At 42.3% G+C, this 16,263-nt stretch overlaps 1 long non-coding RNA gene across 1 annotated transcript in view; it reads left to right on the forward strand.

Moving 5' to 3' along the window:
- The first annotated feature begins 15,668 nt into the window (after nt 1-15,668).
- Nucleotides 15,669-16,263, forward strand: part of LOC123632237 — a 62,188-nt gene continuing 61,593 nt past the window's right edge. The window contains exon 1 of the long non-coding RNA XR_006733307.1: nt 15,669-15,693. This is a non-coding gene — a long non-coding RNA (uncharacterized LOC123632237). The remainder of the gene's footprint in view (nt 15,694-16,263) is intronic.

The raw sequence follows: 16,263 nt of genomic DNA on the forward strand, positions 1-16,263 counted from the left end.
TAGAATAAGTGCAGTCTATTTTCATTTCCAACTCACACACTCCCATTTTTCTCAGATATTTATCAAGTAATGTGGTTTATAATCCAAACAAAAAAAAGTGCCTTAATCCAGAACATACACATGGACACAATAACACTAGACTGATGGTGTCTGTACTTCACTAAAACATTGAGATCTTCTCTAAAACAGAGTGGTTTGAGAACATAAGGTCTAGAGTGTAAAGAATTATAATGGAATGATAAACACATCCATGATTCTATCTAGCCATAGAATCATAGAGACAGCACATTCCTGTCTATCCTTTGGGGTGAAAAAACTTACTAGGAACGTGACCCTATTCCTTTAAAAGAGGCCTGCCTCAGGATGTTCATATGTTTCACTGTGTGGGATAAGCAAATTGACATTTAGACATAACTGAGGCCAACCTGGAATTTGGCTCTTATCCCTTCCTTTGTAAGCCATTGTAGACAGGCTCTTAGGGGGCTGGAGGTTTAATTGTCATGGCAGTCTCTTAAGAAGCCTGAGTCATGGAACAAAATAGGGCTTACTAGATGAATGTTAAGATAAGCCAGCTTCCCTTCTGTAACTGCTAGCCCTATTTCTTGGGGTCTTAGGATGTGCTTAGTATATTTTTGTCCTAGAATTTGAAAGTTCTTACTAAGATAATCATGTTGGGGTCATGCCAAACTGAACTGCCCAAAAAGGAATCTGCTTTGACCTCTCTGACTTTAAAATCTCTCCTTTAATCAAGGCCCCCTAACTCTCTCTGGAGGATTTATCAGAAGAACTCTATTTTGACTAACATTCAGCAGTGAAGATTAGCGGAACTTATGTGTGAAGTTAGTCAAATTAAAAGAAAAGAAAAAAAAGGCTGAGGAGAAAATTAAAACTGAAAATGTAAATGATACTTATGATATTGGAGTCGTGCTTTGATGGATTGCCAAAATATTTTATCTAATGTGTTGTAAGTTGGTGAAGAGGATCAAGATGATCAGAGTTGTTATTGGGAAGCTTTAAAAATCTGTTAAGAGTCCCTTACTATTTGTGTATAAATCCTGGACTATTTTACCACAAATCTGAGTTATTCCAGCACAAACAGCAAAACTTCTTGTGCATTTTTTTCAATTTTTTTTTTTTTTTTTACAATTTATACCCATTGAGAAGCAATTATCCATAGATCTCTTGCATTTCTGTATGTCTTTCTAATCAAGGCACTGGACTTCCTTTGTCCTGGACTGCCTTTTTGAGGATGTTTGTATACTGAGCAACCTTGGAAAATAGAGATAGTGTCTTCCCCTCCCTTATCTCCCCCTCCCCCTTTACTCTGCAGCAGAGGTCAAGTTAGCATACTGCCTTGGAAAATGGTGTCTTACATCCAGAGTAAAAGGCATGCTTACTGCCCATTATAAAAGATTTGGGTTCCCTAAGCTCAAGGTTCCTTCCATGTAATGCAACCCACTGTAGGTACAGGCACCCATCGAGGCCCATCCAGGTCACTCCTCTGGGACTTGGGTATAAGGAAGAACTGATTAAAAATATGCCGATTATCATGCTGCTTGCTGTACCGTGAATAATAAAGTTCTTTGTATGAGATGTGACCCAGGAGTCTCACATCTTCTACTAGTGTCCATGAAAGTGGCAGAATAACTTAGTTTGCCATACAGCAAAATTCTCAGACCCTTTACAGTTCTTGACAGTTTTTGGTAATGAGGATGGGATGCTGCCAGAGACATGGCTTTCTGGAAGAGGATGAGGGCTTTGTGGCCCATTAATGGGATTTGAAGGAAGTCCATAGGAATTTTTAGCAAACATATTGACCAAATTTCAAGGTCTGCCTTGTGATACATGGTCCTCAACTTTATTGCCTGTTAATGAGGAGCAAATGAGGCAATGGTTGCAGACCAAGTCTCAGGAAGATAGGTCCAGAGAGAGCTACCAAATGGTCCCTTGGTTTTGGCTAACCCTTTTATGGGTGGGGGAGAGGAGTTTCCTCACCAATCTGCCAGGTAGCTTTGAGTCCATCTCACTGTAACAATTAGTATTAAAATACATCCTGGGTGGGCTACAAGTTCTGTTTAGGTGATAGTCACATAGACACACATACACTAAGCACAAAAGAGGGAAATTTGCAACCTTTGTAGGCAGAAACTAGGTGAATTATTAGAACTTTGGCTGTTTTGCTTGGGAGATATGGCACAATACTTGTTAAGGAAGAATGGCAACAATTGGGCTATTTTGTGGCTCAGCCCCTCCTGGCAGTCTGTGCTGCCAACCTTAAATCCATTCAGAGATAACAGTAAAGGATTTTTCTTCAAAGGTTTTGGCTGCTATCTGGGAGCTTTGGCCTCTCAAGGAAATAACCCTGAAACAAGATCCTGTAGGAAGGGATGATGAGGTATTGACGAGTATTCGGTTCTTTACTGCCCTGGATTGAGTTCAGTATGCCGGTAAAGGTGGCCCACTGGAGAATGAGAAACTGGCCCAGAGAATTCTAGATGAATTCTTGCAGTGAGCCTCACCACCTTAGAAAAGTGTTCTTTTATGTTAAAATGAGGCAAGAACTTAAGAGATATTTCTTGGTAATGGGGCAGATACTGCTAATTAAGATGAACTCCTAAAAAAATGTCAATCTGTGAGTCAAGCTAGAGTCAGCCAAAGTGTACAAACTCGTGGCCCCAGCCTGAAGGCAATGTGTCCATGGCTGCTGAGTCAGAGGGGTCCCCAAAGCTAAAATAGATAGTCAGATGGTCTTGCTTTGCTTTTGGGACCAAAATCATTGGAATTTCATTTGTTCAAGCTGCAAGCAGCTACCATACTACTCAAAATTAAAAGTAGATGTAAAGCTTGCATACTAGCATGGAGTCCCCACCCCCACCCTCGCTTTCTCCCTCCCTCTTTAACCTGATGTCAGCTTCTTTAAGGAGAACGATGGCTGGGGATGGGGCCAAGGTCTCCTTGTCCCAAAGGAGGACGAAAGGCCAAATGTGCCCATCTGAGTTATGCTGGGAGACTTTGGGGAAGAAAGGGACAGACGCAAACTTTTATGGCTCTGTTGGATATAGGTGCCCACTTCAAGATCTTAGTCCTGTGGGGAAAGGGGACACTGAAATTCAACTGATGGGGTCTGGGCAAGGTTCAGAGTAAGAAAGGGAAGCTAACATGACCTTGTGAATATTGCCCATTGAACCAATTCAATGTATTATTGTTCCTTCTGCATCTGAATATATAGTAGGAATTGACCTGTTATATGCTTGAACTTTCCTGCTTCATAAGTGCCAGAGGGGATTCTTCTAACCAGAAAGAGCCCCATTTAGATAAGTGCTAGTATCTTTGAGGCCACACAACCCTAATGAATCTCCAATGACTAATGGTTTTGCTGGTGAGAGCCCTGGTAAATGGAGGCAGCCCCTCCATCCCCATCCAGAGGTACCCTTGGAGTTTTGGATGCCTGGACTCCTTGACATGGCTAGGTACACCTCTTCTGAAAACCTGTGTGTTAACATTCTACTGGGTTCTTGTCAAAACTGAACACCTGAGCTGTCCAGCCTGCTATTTCCTTTTTGGGGTGGGTCAAACAGATGGATGACATCCAAGGTGGGAAGGTCCAACAAGCCTGGCTTGTGAAATAGAATTGTTATAGGCAAGATGCAGTAGGCTCAGCCCCAGTGGCACCTTGGACCACTGCCTGAAACAAAGCCCTTGCCTCAGTGGCACCTTCATTTCATAAAGGTTACATTTAGAGGGTTTAAAAACATAGGTTGCATTTAGGATATTCCTCTAAATGCCTGTTGCCTATTTCATTAACAGATTGGCTAAGCTGAAAACCAGTGGAGTGTGAATGAATTGCTATGGCTGCTCAACCTCAGTGCCAGGTATGCAGAACTGAAAATGGATGTAGTTGGTCTGCACAGTGGATAGAACTCAATGCTGTTCTCATAGTTCCAGCCGATACTCTCTTGATGAACCTTGTTATGTTTTTACTGATTGTTAGGTTGTTACTAATGATCTATGGCTTGATCTGCCACTTGGGAAACTACAGATTGGTGGATTAAAGACACCCTTTCACAGGAGCTTTGAACAGTGGAACAAATTGTAGCTGCTGATAGAACTATCTGGATCACTTATGTAGATATCCATTGTAAAGTCTTATTCTCTGATGATACCAACTAGAATCAAGCTGTTGATTGAGCCATCACCAGATTGCCATCATTATTGCCTGAATCTGTCGTTGCACTGGATATGGCAACACATCCACTGTCATATACAGGGCACTAAGTAAACCACTCCACATTTCTGATGCAGAGATTACCAGTAGCTTGAGCCTCAGGCTGAGCAGCTTTTCTAAAACCAGCACCCAACAGGGAGCTATAACATCTGGTTGAAAAGAACCACTTTACCTGATATGCTTTATCATTGATGTTGAAACAGGCAAATCAATATTCTAGTTAATTTATTATTTTTATTTTTTTCTCTCTTTATATATTTTTTGGATTCCCAAAAGTGCTATTTTTTTCTATTTTATTTTGATGGCAACTGTTGTTCCTCTGTATTAGTTATATATTATACTACCTTTTTCCTGCAATACATGTTGTAAGGCTTATCTATTGGTGATTGTTTGATTGGTTGATACATAGGGGAGTTCCACACATGGGTGTAAATAACCCCTAAGGAATTTACAGTCTGGTTGGGGTGATGAGGCCTGTGTGCAAAAAGCTAGTTAATACAAGGCAGGATGAAGTAGGTACTCAGGAGAAGCCTCAGTAGAGTTCGAAAGTAGGGTAATTTTCTTTAGAGTGGGATATTTAATAAAGATTTCACAGAAGATGTGGTGTTTAAGCTGGACCATTAGAAATTTTTAAAAATTCAGTTAAGTAGAGAGGGGAAAGACACGCATTCAAGGTTGGGGTGTGTAGGAACAGTGGGAGGAAAGTTCAGATGTGACAACGTGCAAGTCAAGGTCAGGAGATGATAGGTGCACCAGACTAACTGGAGGGAGGTCTGTGTGTTTGATGGTGGGAGAGAATCTTGGAAAAGGTAGGCTGAGGTCAGATTGTGAAAGTCAGTCCAAGGCATGTCAGTCCAAGGAATTTGTAGCAGTAATTGTAGACAATGGAAAGTGAGCATGAGACTAAAGATTTGAGAACAGGGAGTGATGTTTTAGAAATGTGATTCTGGCAAAGGGCTGTAGGATGTATTTGAGACAGGCCAGGAGGTGAATGAATGGTCCAGGTGAGAATATGAACCTAGAGTGGGAATGGAAGAGTAGAGACAGATGGGAGACATGTTACTCATCTATCCATTCATTCAACACACATTTAGTCCACTCTGGCATGCTAGGCACTTACAGGGTCAAAGATAGGGAATGATAACCCCTGCCCTGAAGAAGCTTGGAACCTTCAGCAGTTGTAGAGATAGATGATTCTGGCAATGTATCAAGTGCAGCGAGATACAGAGAGCACTGCGGGAACAGGCAGGCTGCTTATGTGAAGAGTGGAAGATCCTTGTATGGGACAGATAACCACTGATTAAGATACACTGTGTAATTCTAAGATTCTGTCTGTGGCATTTTTTCCCCCTCTGCATGATATGTGTGTTTGGCAAAGAGAAGTGACATGACCCAGTACTCATGAGACTGGATCAGGCAATTCCAAGTTTATTACAAGAAACTTATACTAGAATTACTTAATGAGATGAAATTACTCCATTGTCCCACTTGAAGCTGCTGAGAACACTGGCCTTGGGTGACGTGTTTCTATGTGAATTGGATAGGTGGAAGTACTGTGTTTGTTGTATAAGTTAGTGTGTGCTACATCAAAGAGTTAGGAAGGACTTAAAGAAACTGATAAGCTGTTATTAGTTGCCTCTAAGAAAAACCTGCTAAAGAAATACACAGGCCACTACTGTTTGGGCTCAGGATGTGGACAAAGAAAAAACCAAAGGGTTTTCCTCTCCTCTCTTTATCCTTTAAAATTAAAAATGATCCCCCTTCCTTTCTCTTATTTAAATAACTACATAATAGCTTTTGGGCAACAACATAAAAATTACAGGGGAGGCCAGAATATGAGGAAAATTTTAATTAAATCTGGGGTTTCGTTTGTTTTTTCATTTATTAAAAAAATGCTGGGCCAAAAAAAAAAATCCCAATTTCCCTCCGTCCCCCTTTTTATATATTCATATGCATTTGGCAGAGTTCATGACAACCTCTTTCCAGCTGTGGACCAGCCAAAAGCCTTTTCTGAAGCTCCTACTAATTTGGATTACACTGACTGGTTAAAAACCATGCAGAAATGCTGCCAGGAATGTCATGAGGTCCCTTGACATTTAATTCTACAGTCTTATCTTTTGGAGCAACATAACGAATAAAATAGTTTTTGATCTTGCATTTATTAGCTTGTTTTCTTTTCAGTTTTTGAGAAATAGTTCAAGAACCTGAACAGAGTAGAACCTTGCTTTTGCCTCCAGTCTGGCTTTCTGAACCCAAGGAGAAGACCCTTCATGGTGGTAGGTGGGTTCCTCAGAAAAGAGGGGCAAAACTATGGTGCTGTGTCATGAGTCGGGCTCTTGGGGAAGACCTGACCCATTTCCACCAGGTGTAAGTGCCCCAGGAGACTCCCTCCTGCCCTACAGGAGGAGACATCAGCTCATGTATCAGACCCAGAGCTAGGCCTTGGAGCCTAAGTGCATCTCCATGTGATTTGTTGCCACTCTCAACAACAAATAAGACAGAGTCCCTGTTTTCAATGAGCTTATGATCTGGAGGTTGGGGGTGGTGGGAAACAAAGAGGTAAGTAGTCAATTAAAATAGTGTGGTCAGTCTTCCTCTAGGGTGAGCCCAGGGTGAGGATCAGAGCAGCACCTAACCACTTCGACAGTGGCAGAGTGCATTAAAAACATGATTCTGATATTTTGACATCTGGGGTTTTGCTGCTTTTCCCAGGGCCAGCCAATTTCTAGAGATAAAGGATTCACCTGCCTTTGAGTGTGTCTTTTATATAAACTAACCAGACTAGAGCCCACATACCCCATCACCTCCTCTATACAGGTCACTATTTCCCCGACCTAATCACTGTAGGGCCAGGTACCAGGCCACTAGGGTCAGCCCCTACACCCCAGAGCCTGCTGAAATTATCCCAACTAGCTAATCCTATGCCTACTTACCCAGCCTTACCTGTCCCTATGGAGACCACGATAAAGGCTCTTGCCCACATTTCCCCCTCACTCCCCTTGCCTCCCGAAACACCCTGGGACTCCCATGGTCCTGCCTGATGCCCTCCATGGTGCCATGGGCATGTGCCCTCCTCGTGGGAACTGCAAGGAACAAACTATCTTTTCAATGGCACTTGTCCTCTAATCTGTTGGTCTCACCATACCTGAATAATAATAAAGCCTACATTTTAAAACATAGATGTGGGAGAAGATCGGGTCAAGAAAAACATCGGAGAGAAGATCACATCTAAACCAACTCCTGAAGGCGGACTAAAAGTTGCTAAATAATGTTGGGGGTGAGGGGAGGGAGGCAGATTTCATGAAGAGGAAACAGCATTGGGAAAAGCGTATTTGGGTAACCATTCAAGTGGCTGGTATGCCAGGAGCTATACGTGCTGGCTGAAGAGGAGCAATGAAGCTAGGGATGCCATGAGGGCCAGATCATAAGGGACTTGTTACTGTGCTATGGAATCTGGACTTGACCCTGGGAGCAGCTCACTCCCTGTGATGTTCCCTCCCCTGTGGTGATGTCAAGGCTCTTCAGGAAATTTTAACTTCTTTCAAAATGTTGTCCTAGGCTGAAGTGCTTGACTTCCTTGACATAACGCCTAAGTGCCTATGGACAGGGAGTTTGTCTTTGCCTTTGCTCTAGGGTCCGTTTCTTCTTTGGTTCTAGGTCTCAGTTAGTGACCTCTTCTGTGCTGGGCGAACCACATAGTCGAGGCTGCCTGGAGCCTCAGTTTCTCCATCTCTGAAGCCTCCTTAGATCCCCAGTTATACTGTGTAAGAGATTTCCCAGATAAATGCAGCAGAAACCTCCCTGACCCAGACTGACAGATACTTGCCCCAGAGCCAAGAAACAGTCTCGAGTTGGCCTCCTGCACCGAGGGAGATGATTTTTATTGACTTCGCTCTTCACACAGTGCTGACGGTGGAGGCCTGCGGAAGAGCAAGCTGATGAAAATAAAGATTGTGGGCTGCCAGCTCGTGTTTGTCCTTATCTCCAAGGAAAAACAGAAACACTGTCTCAGGGAGCAGCTTCTCCACGCCAAGACAAATGAGCTGTTGAAGTGTCATGAGTTTGAAACCCTAGTGATATTCACAAAGAATATTTTACTGATCGACCTCAAGGAATCTGTCACAGATAAAAAATGGTTCGTGAGTCAAGCACTGTTGTCTGTTTGAGAACTTCGCCTTGGAGCCCGCTGTGCTGTCTGCTAAGACACAGAGCGCTCCCTGCAAGACAGTGGCTCAGAACCGCTGGCACTTCTCTTTCCCATCTCTCCTTGAAGGGGCCTATTAAAAGCAACCAGCCCTTTTTGAATCACCCTCTGCTGATAACCTTTTAAGAACCTGTGACTAATGGGCGGGATGGAATCCTCTAGCCCTTGTTTGTGGTCCGTCGGGTCCCTTCCCCTGTCTCACTCCCTGCCTGCTTCTCCTTCACCATTTACTTCTCGCCTGGCATATGCCAACCGCCAACCGCTGTGGGCACAACAGATGAATAAAAGGTGCCTTTCTTAGGCCGAAGAGCTATACATAGTCTTTGGCTAAACTAATTTTTGTTAAATTGTTTTTTTAAAAAATCACCTTTATTCTGATTCTCAAGCTCTGGCACTTAAAAAAAAAAATAAAAGCAAAGCCAAACAAAAAGCAAGACTATATCACTTTCAATATATTGTTGTCTGAATGAGACACTGAGTGAGGTTGGGAACAGTAGGGGAGGCAGGTAGGTTAATGACATTCAATCTTAAAGGAACTGAAGTTTTTCTCCTTTAGTGTATATGATTTCTTTTCATGCCTAAACCGTTTTCTTTAAATGTTCATGTTTCCTCCTATAAAGTTCTACAACCATCTTTTTCATGCTTCCTCAGTGTTTAATAAAGTGCTACAGTTCGTTTTTTAAATTTTCACTTAAATTTTTTTGAGTAGACAATAAATGTGCATGGTTTCAAATTCAAACCAGTTCAAAAGTGTGCGCCCAATGAAAAGTTTCCTTCTCTCCTCCCTCCCAGCGGGTCCCTCAGCCCCCAGCTCCCTGCCCTGTGACGCCCACTGTCACAGCTGGCTTAGCTCAGTGCCAAACAGTATAGAATGGTCCCAAAGTGAGCCATCATTGCAGCACCCATGTGGAACAAAGGCAAGAACAAAGGACCAGGAGTTAGAGGCCATCCCAGCCCTACCAGGACAGCTCTAAATTCATCTGTGTCTTATTTCTCACTGTTAACATAAGAATAATAATCTTTCCTTAGATATGTCCCTTGGAATGAGACTCTATTGAGATGATGTGTATAAATGCATTTTGAAAAATTTATAAGGGTTATAAAGACAAAGAAGAGAAAACCTAGAGCCTAAAGCTAAGGAGTTGAATTATGGTAAGGAGCTGAATTGTCCAAGATGTTGCCCAAGAAGCCCTTTTATTTGATTTCAAAGCTTCCACTGCAGACATGTGGGGAGGCTATTGGGCCCAATAGGGAAGGATAAAAAGTAAATGTATTTCCTGTCAGTTTTGAAATCCTGTCTTAAATTTTCCCAGCACCTAGCCAGAAGCAGTAGCCTCTCTTAGGTGCATAACTAAGCAAAGAATACGACTCCTTTTGTAGACGCCTGATCCGCCACCTCTGGGGTCAGCTGAGGCTTATTTCCTGGGCTACTTGATTCCTTTCTGGTTTGTAGAGTGGTTTCCAATCGAGTGAAGATACGGTCAAGGTGTGTGAGTTGGGAGGCAGTACAGGCTGCTGTGGGGCTATTGCTTCGGGACAGATGTCACCATCCTCCTCGAGGCAAAGTGTGCCGTTTACTTCAGAGGAAGCTGTGCTTGGGGAAGGAATGCAGACTCCGATGTGCAGTTGAATGTGCATGTGTGAAGGGACTCTGGCCTGATAGCCGGGGGCTGGAGCCCTTTTTTATCCACAGAAGATAGGGAGCAAGGAGCAGAGATAATGAGGCTTTCACTTCTATGCGCCTGCACCTGGCCCCAAAGCTGTGTCTGGTGAGATAGGAGCCCTGAGTCAGGCCCACTGAGTCTTTCATGGTGCAGGAGCTGTGGAAGGGATCAGCGTCCTTCTATCCAGTGAACTCAGGTGCAGTTTTATCAAAGGAACCCTAAGCTTATGCCCTTTGTAGGTTTCTTCCTTTTCTAAGTGACAATTATTTCTTTGCAGAGACTCATTAAGTAATAAACTTGTTCTGTGCATTGTTTTTCCTTTGAAAAGCAGCCTAAGCAAAGCCCTAGGAGTTTTGGGGAGTGTCCAAAGTTAAAAAGCCTCTGCAGCTCTCCTCTCTCCCTCTTTCCTTTCTCCAGTCCTTTATGGCAAGAAGTAAAGGTGGCTCCACAGGTTACTGTCTGATGGTGTCTAGGGTCATCTTGAATTTCTGATGCTGGAAATTAATTCTTATGTCTCAGGTTATCTTTGAGGTGACTTATCTTCTGCGGTAGGGAAAAATCAGATACTGTTTGAAGAGGGTATTGGTGAAGTATATTGGAATACCTGGGTGGAGGCCCTGATTCTATTAGCTGCTATATTAGGGGATCTCTGGAGAAGCTTGGAGTACCCCACTGGGTAGGGATCGGTGGCTTTTTGGTCAGTGTTGAATATAAGTCAGAGCTCTGAACACTGTAATTCTGGAGAAATCATACTATCCAATGAACCAAACAGGCTTGGTTAAGCAAGTTTCTTAAAATTCACTGACACCAGCAGCTTTGTAATAGGTTTGGTAACAATTAAAATAGCTAAAATGCTTCTGCCTCGGCAGCAATTAGTCCTCAGAAAACCACAGAAAGTGTGTCATCTACACTATTGCCTTCAGTCAGTCAAACCCACCATCTGCACGTGAGATGGTTTTAGTGTTTTGACAGTAGTGGAACTCAGGGAACCCAGGTCAGGACCTAATGGCCTAAGAGATTACCTCCCTGTTGCCTTGGTCTTCAAAGTCTTCTATTAGACCATCTTTGCTAAAGGGCAGGCAATGATTGAGGGGCTTAGCTAGGCAGCTCCGTCTCCCCAGAGGTATGGCAAAAGGACAGGGCTCGTGGACGTGACTGAGCTGGTTACTGCACCTCACATACACCTAAGAGCCTGCCTCGGTCTTGAGGTTATTCTCTTGTGCCCTTCAAGAAACTGAATGGAAGAACAAATTGGTTCCTTTGCTCTCTTTATTGGAATGCTCAGTCTCCCTGTTGATGGCCAAGGACAGACAAATAATAGCTCTGCTATAAATTGAGTTAGTTACTAGATTTTTGCTTCTGTTTTCTTCTAAGATCCTGGACCCAGAAAGATCCCAGGGGTGGTACAAACCAAGAGCAAATCGCACTATTCAGGATGCTCCTCCTTATTCTCCCAATATTTTTTGCACCAGGCATCATTGGCTAAAAGGAGTATCTATGGCAGGTTTCATTAGCAGAACAAAACATGAACAGTACGAAAAGCAGTTAGTGGACAGAAGGTGGAGGCTGGGAGTGAGCAGATTCAATTAGCTGCAGTACTTATGTTAATAATCGCTAGTATATGCTAAATATCTGACATTGTGCTTTCTATGTGATGTTTAATTTCCAAACCCATTTTATGTTGTAGAAATTGTTATATTTATTTTACAGGTGAGGAAACTGAAATTCACAGAGCTTAAGCAACTGGAGCTGTTTAATGGTGAGTAATGTTGGAGGCAGGATTTGAACCCACATCTGGCTGATGAGACCTGTGCTTCTGACCTTTAGGCTCTACTCTCAATAGCTGTTAGCTTTCATCTCCTCCAGATGATAGGTTTCTCCAGGATAAGGACCCTGAATAAGCCCTATTCATCTTGCTGTTATTAAAACCTAATCATAATGTCTGGTTGTATCGAATTAAATCCTCCTCTCTCAAAACTCTAAGGCTTCCATTGATATGAAACTGCATGTTGTCATGTCTAAAAATAGCTCTGAGAAAATATTCAGAGGATTTATCTGGAGGAAAGGAAGGAAAACATCACAGTCAATGGGAACGTGTTAAGAACTGTTTCTAGTGACCACGATGTTTTGACAAGTCCTCCACACTCCAGCATCGTAGTGAAAATGAACTGACAAAGATCATCAGGAACCAGGGAAAGATTATATAAGCCCTATGGAGTTATTTAAAAAGCACCACTGTAACTTTTCAGGAGTAGGTTCTGTTTTCTCCATCCTTTCTTCATGCTGTAGACCTGACCTAGACCTGGTTGCAGTGTTTTTATACTATTACACTTAAATTCAGAAACTTGGGTCAAGAATTCAAATGTAAACACTGAGGAATTGTTTTCTCCTAAGATTAACTACTCTATTACAGCCTCTAAAAATACTGTTTTGCCTTAGAATCTGGCATCTGCTGTTTCTTTTAAACTTTTATCTTATCACTGGCTCTGTGGCTCCTCCACCAGAGAGGTGAAAGCCCAGAGGGGTTGTGATGTCCGCCCATCTCTCGTTTAGGCAAGAGAGACCAAGAGCACTCTAAGAGCATTGTCCCCTCTGCCTCTCTCCAGAGAGAATAGGCCATTCACAATCGCTTCTGTCACTCAGAGCATCTGTGACAAGGTGCAGATCAAAGAGCATCACAGCACCCAGAGAGTCTGGGTTGGCCCTGCTCACAGGATGTGGCTAGTCACTGCCAGAGGTAAGGACAAGGCCTGGGCTCTGTCCAGCAGGCACACAATAGCTTAGTTGCAAAGTTTCTCCTTTTTTCTTTTGACTGAGAAATGAATCTCCCAACTCTGATGACAGATAATGCCCCGTTTGAAGGACTGGGGGGTAAGTCCATATATTAGATTTCTGAGTCTAGCGGCATTTTGAGGATGAAACATAGACTACTTGTTTGCTTTCAGATGAGAGAACAAATGCTTTATGTAGTTCTTGTGCTCAGGGACATGGGATCACTTGGATAAAGAAAATCCACAAAAGTCATCGTAGTGGGCAGTTTCAACCTCCTTCCCCACCAAAACTTTCTAAGAGATGCCAAAAGGTAAGTGTCCTTTTGTTACCGGAAATGCTGGTGAGAAGTACAGTGGCTGCATGAGGGGACTGTATGAGGTAAAGGGACAATCACAGATCCGCACAATCACAGATCTGCTATTCAGAGTGTTGTCTGGAGAGCAGCATCATCAGCATCACCCCAGAGCTTCTTAAAAATGCTGATTCTCAGGCCCCACTCAGCCCTGCCACATCAGGACCTGCTTGTTAACAAGATGCCCAGGTGGTTTATATGGACATTAAGATTTGACAAATGTGGCTCCAAACTCAAAACAAGATACCACATATATTACAACTGTTGTGTGCTAGCAAAGATGATAACTAAAGTCATTAACAGAGTTCTAAAACTTTTGTTATCAAGATTAATCAATTGTTTATTTAAGCGAAAAAGGCATGCTGTCTCTAAAACATTTATTGCACCTATCAGCAAATTGTTGTTTTAATTCACGGGCTTCCTTATTTTCTGCTTGCTTGACAATTCTCAGCATGAACTAAGGATCAGTCAATTCTCTTAGTTAGTGACACCTGTAAACATTTGAATATGCCAGCATCCTTCTTGCTACCTTAACCAGAGCTCAGTGATAACACTTAGAAAATAGTGGCCGTTGTGAACAGTTGTTGGTCTTACCTGTGCAGATACCGATTTCTCCTTTGTTTGGTAATGGCACCCTCCTTGTTAGAAGCCTGCAGTTTGGTGGCACTCTCACTCACAGTCCTTCCAGCCCTTCCTCCTCCAGTGGCTCCTCCAAGGAGTTGGCATGTAACCAAAATGGTGCCAAGTGGACACTCTGTGACAGAGACTGAAGCTCATTTGTTCTATCACAGTAGTTGAAAGGACAATTTGCCACCTAGATCCTGAAGCCTCTGGATGACATCCTGCCCAAGACCTGGCTCTTCAGCTTTGTTTTCCTCCTGCTATTCCATATGCCTACAATACACTCCATTTTTATTTGCTTAAGGTAGCCAGCATCCCTTTCTGTTGATTCAAACCAAAAAACCTCAGCTGAGCAAAGTAAACATGGTTCATGTCATGGAAAAATAACCATTTTGTTCTTAATGAAGAGGGAGGGCCCTTTAGTATCACGACAACTTTATACTTTGTTTCATTGCTTGTATTGTGTTCCATAGCCCCGTATAAGGGATTTTAAGGTTGTTCAACTTTTATTTATAATTTTTCTCCCTTACCTTGCTATAGTTTACTATATTTGTGTATATGTGTGAAAAGATTAATATTGATTAATAATCACCAGGACATAGGTAATCCATACTTTTGTGGCAACTTCAAACTTAATCTCAGCATGTTTTAGTTTCTACACTTAGGACTTTGGTCCAAAGTGAGTTAAAAATTTCCCTGGGACAAGAAAGAACACGTGTATAACTTATCATTCTAGCACATGGAAAACAGCAGTATTCGTACAGGCCAATCTACTTACTGACCATTAAAGGCTGTTACTTAGTTGACAGGTTTTATCTATTTATAGAGCTGCATAAAAATTCACACACCTTTCCCATAAATGTGTTTCTTTTTTGATTAGTGAACTTAACTGAAGGTGATACAGATTAATTAAATGAATAAATAATACTGCCTTATAAAAGAATCACTTGAATCAAGGCTCAAGAAAAATGAGCATATACTTCCTATGATACTTCCAAAATGCCTTTGGAAAAAAAAAGAGATGGATCCTGGTGAAACACTGGCTAATGTCCTAAATAATCAATACTCTTTGGCCATTAAATAATATTGAAAATTGATATTTATTGGATGTTTCATAATGGATAAATAAGAAAGGTATGTAACATGCGATCACATGTTGTAATCTGTTATTTATAATAATGTTACATATACGTGGAAGTATTACTCCAATGTGTTACAATAGTTATTTCTGAGTAGTTTTGATTTATTGATTTATTTTTATTCCAATGATATGTATTTTCTGATTTTTCTATTTAAAAAACCTGTTTTTCTTTTATAACAAAAAAAGGAAAAGGTTATTTTTAGTTAAAAATAAATTAGAGACCCAGCGGGCTTTGTGCATAAATTAATATGGGAAGATGTGTTAAGGTTTAGATATCTACGCTAAACCTTGTGGTATGCGGAAATAGTATAGAAATACTAAATTTCCCTAAGAATGTGGGAAAAATCTTGTTAGTTTTTATTTTTAATTATCAAATTCAATGGAACTTAAATGAAGAAAATATTTCTGTAACAGTTCTGTTTGATGCTGTAAAGAAGTCTTAACAGTTGGAGATTTAAAAAAAGAATAAATCAAACTCTGTGTTATAACAGACATTTCTGTCCTCTAGACCAGAGCTTTTCAAATTTGGACGTACCTATGAATCCCCTGGGGATCGTGGAAACGCGGATGGGTCTGAGATTGTCTGTTTCCATCACGCTCGGAGGTGAAGCCGCCGCTGCTGATCACCAGCCGAGAGACGAAGGTCTCTAGACAGAAGTTGTTGTTCTTAATGACTTTGGAAATCACTCCAAGCCAAGGAAATATAAACAATCGGTGAGCAAAAGCTTTTACTGCTCAGGGCAGAAAGCTGGGAGGATCCGAGGCTTCTGGTCTTGGATTTGAATGTGTCCTCAGAGTGGAACTGAGGTCGGAGATGTAGGAGTAGGAGTCGGGGAGGGGATGTTGGATCAGAACATGGAGGTGGGCCCAGGAGGGACCTCGGGAGCAACACCATGCCGCTGCTTGGCTGTGTCCTGCAATATTATTTGACATGGCATTCCTGCAGATGCCATTACTCAGTGGATGAGAAGGAGCTAGATGTCGTCAACCTTCGGAGAGGAGGAGTCAGGAGAGGTGGTGGGCTCGTGAGCACACGGGGAGAGAGGGAGAAGGGGGTGGCAAGGGCTGAATGCTGGCGCTGACTGGTGGGCAGAGGTGGGCATGCGGTGGAGGGAGAAAGGACACATGCAACAATTTGGGACCCTTGACCTCTGGTGTGTCTAAGGGCAGCCCAGGGGTCTCTGCAAATCTGTCTGTGCGCTGACTGATATCCTAGATTAAATTATAGCTCTGTGGATCCCTTTTAAGAACTTGTAAACAGCTCCAGAAGGATTAGTGTCTTCT

Source organism: Lemur catta, chromosome 2 (assembly GCF_020740605.2).
Source record: "Lemur catta isolate mLemCat1 chromosome 2, mLemCat1.pri, whole genome shotgun sequence".
Taxonomy (NCBI): domain Eukaryota; kingdom Metazoa; phylum Chordata; class Mammalia; order Primates; family Lemuridae; genus Lemur; species Lemur catta.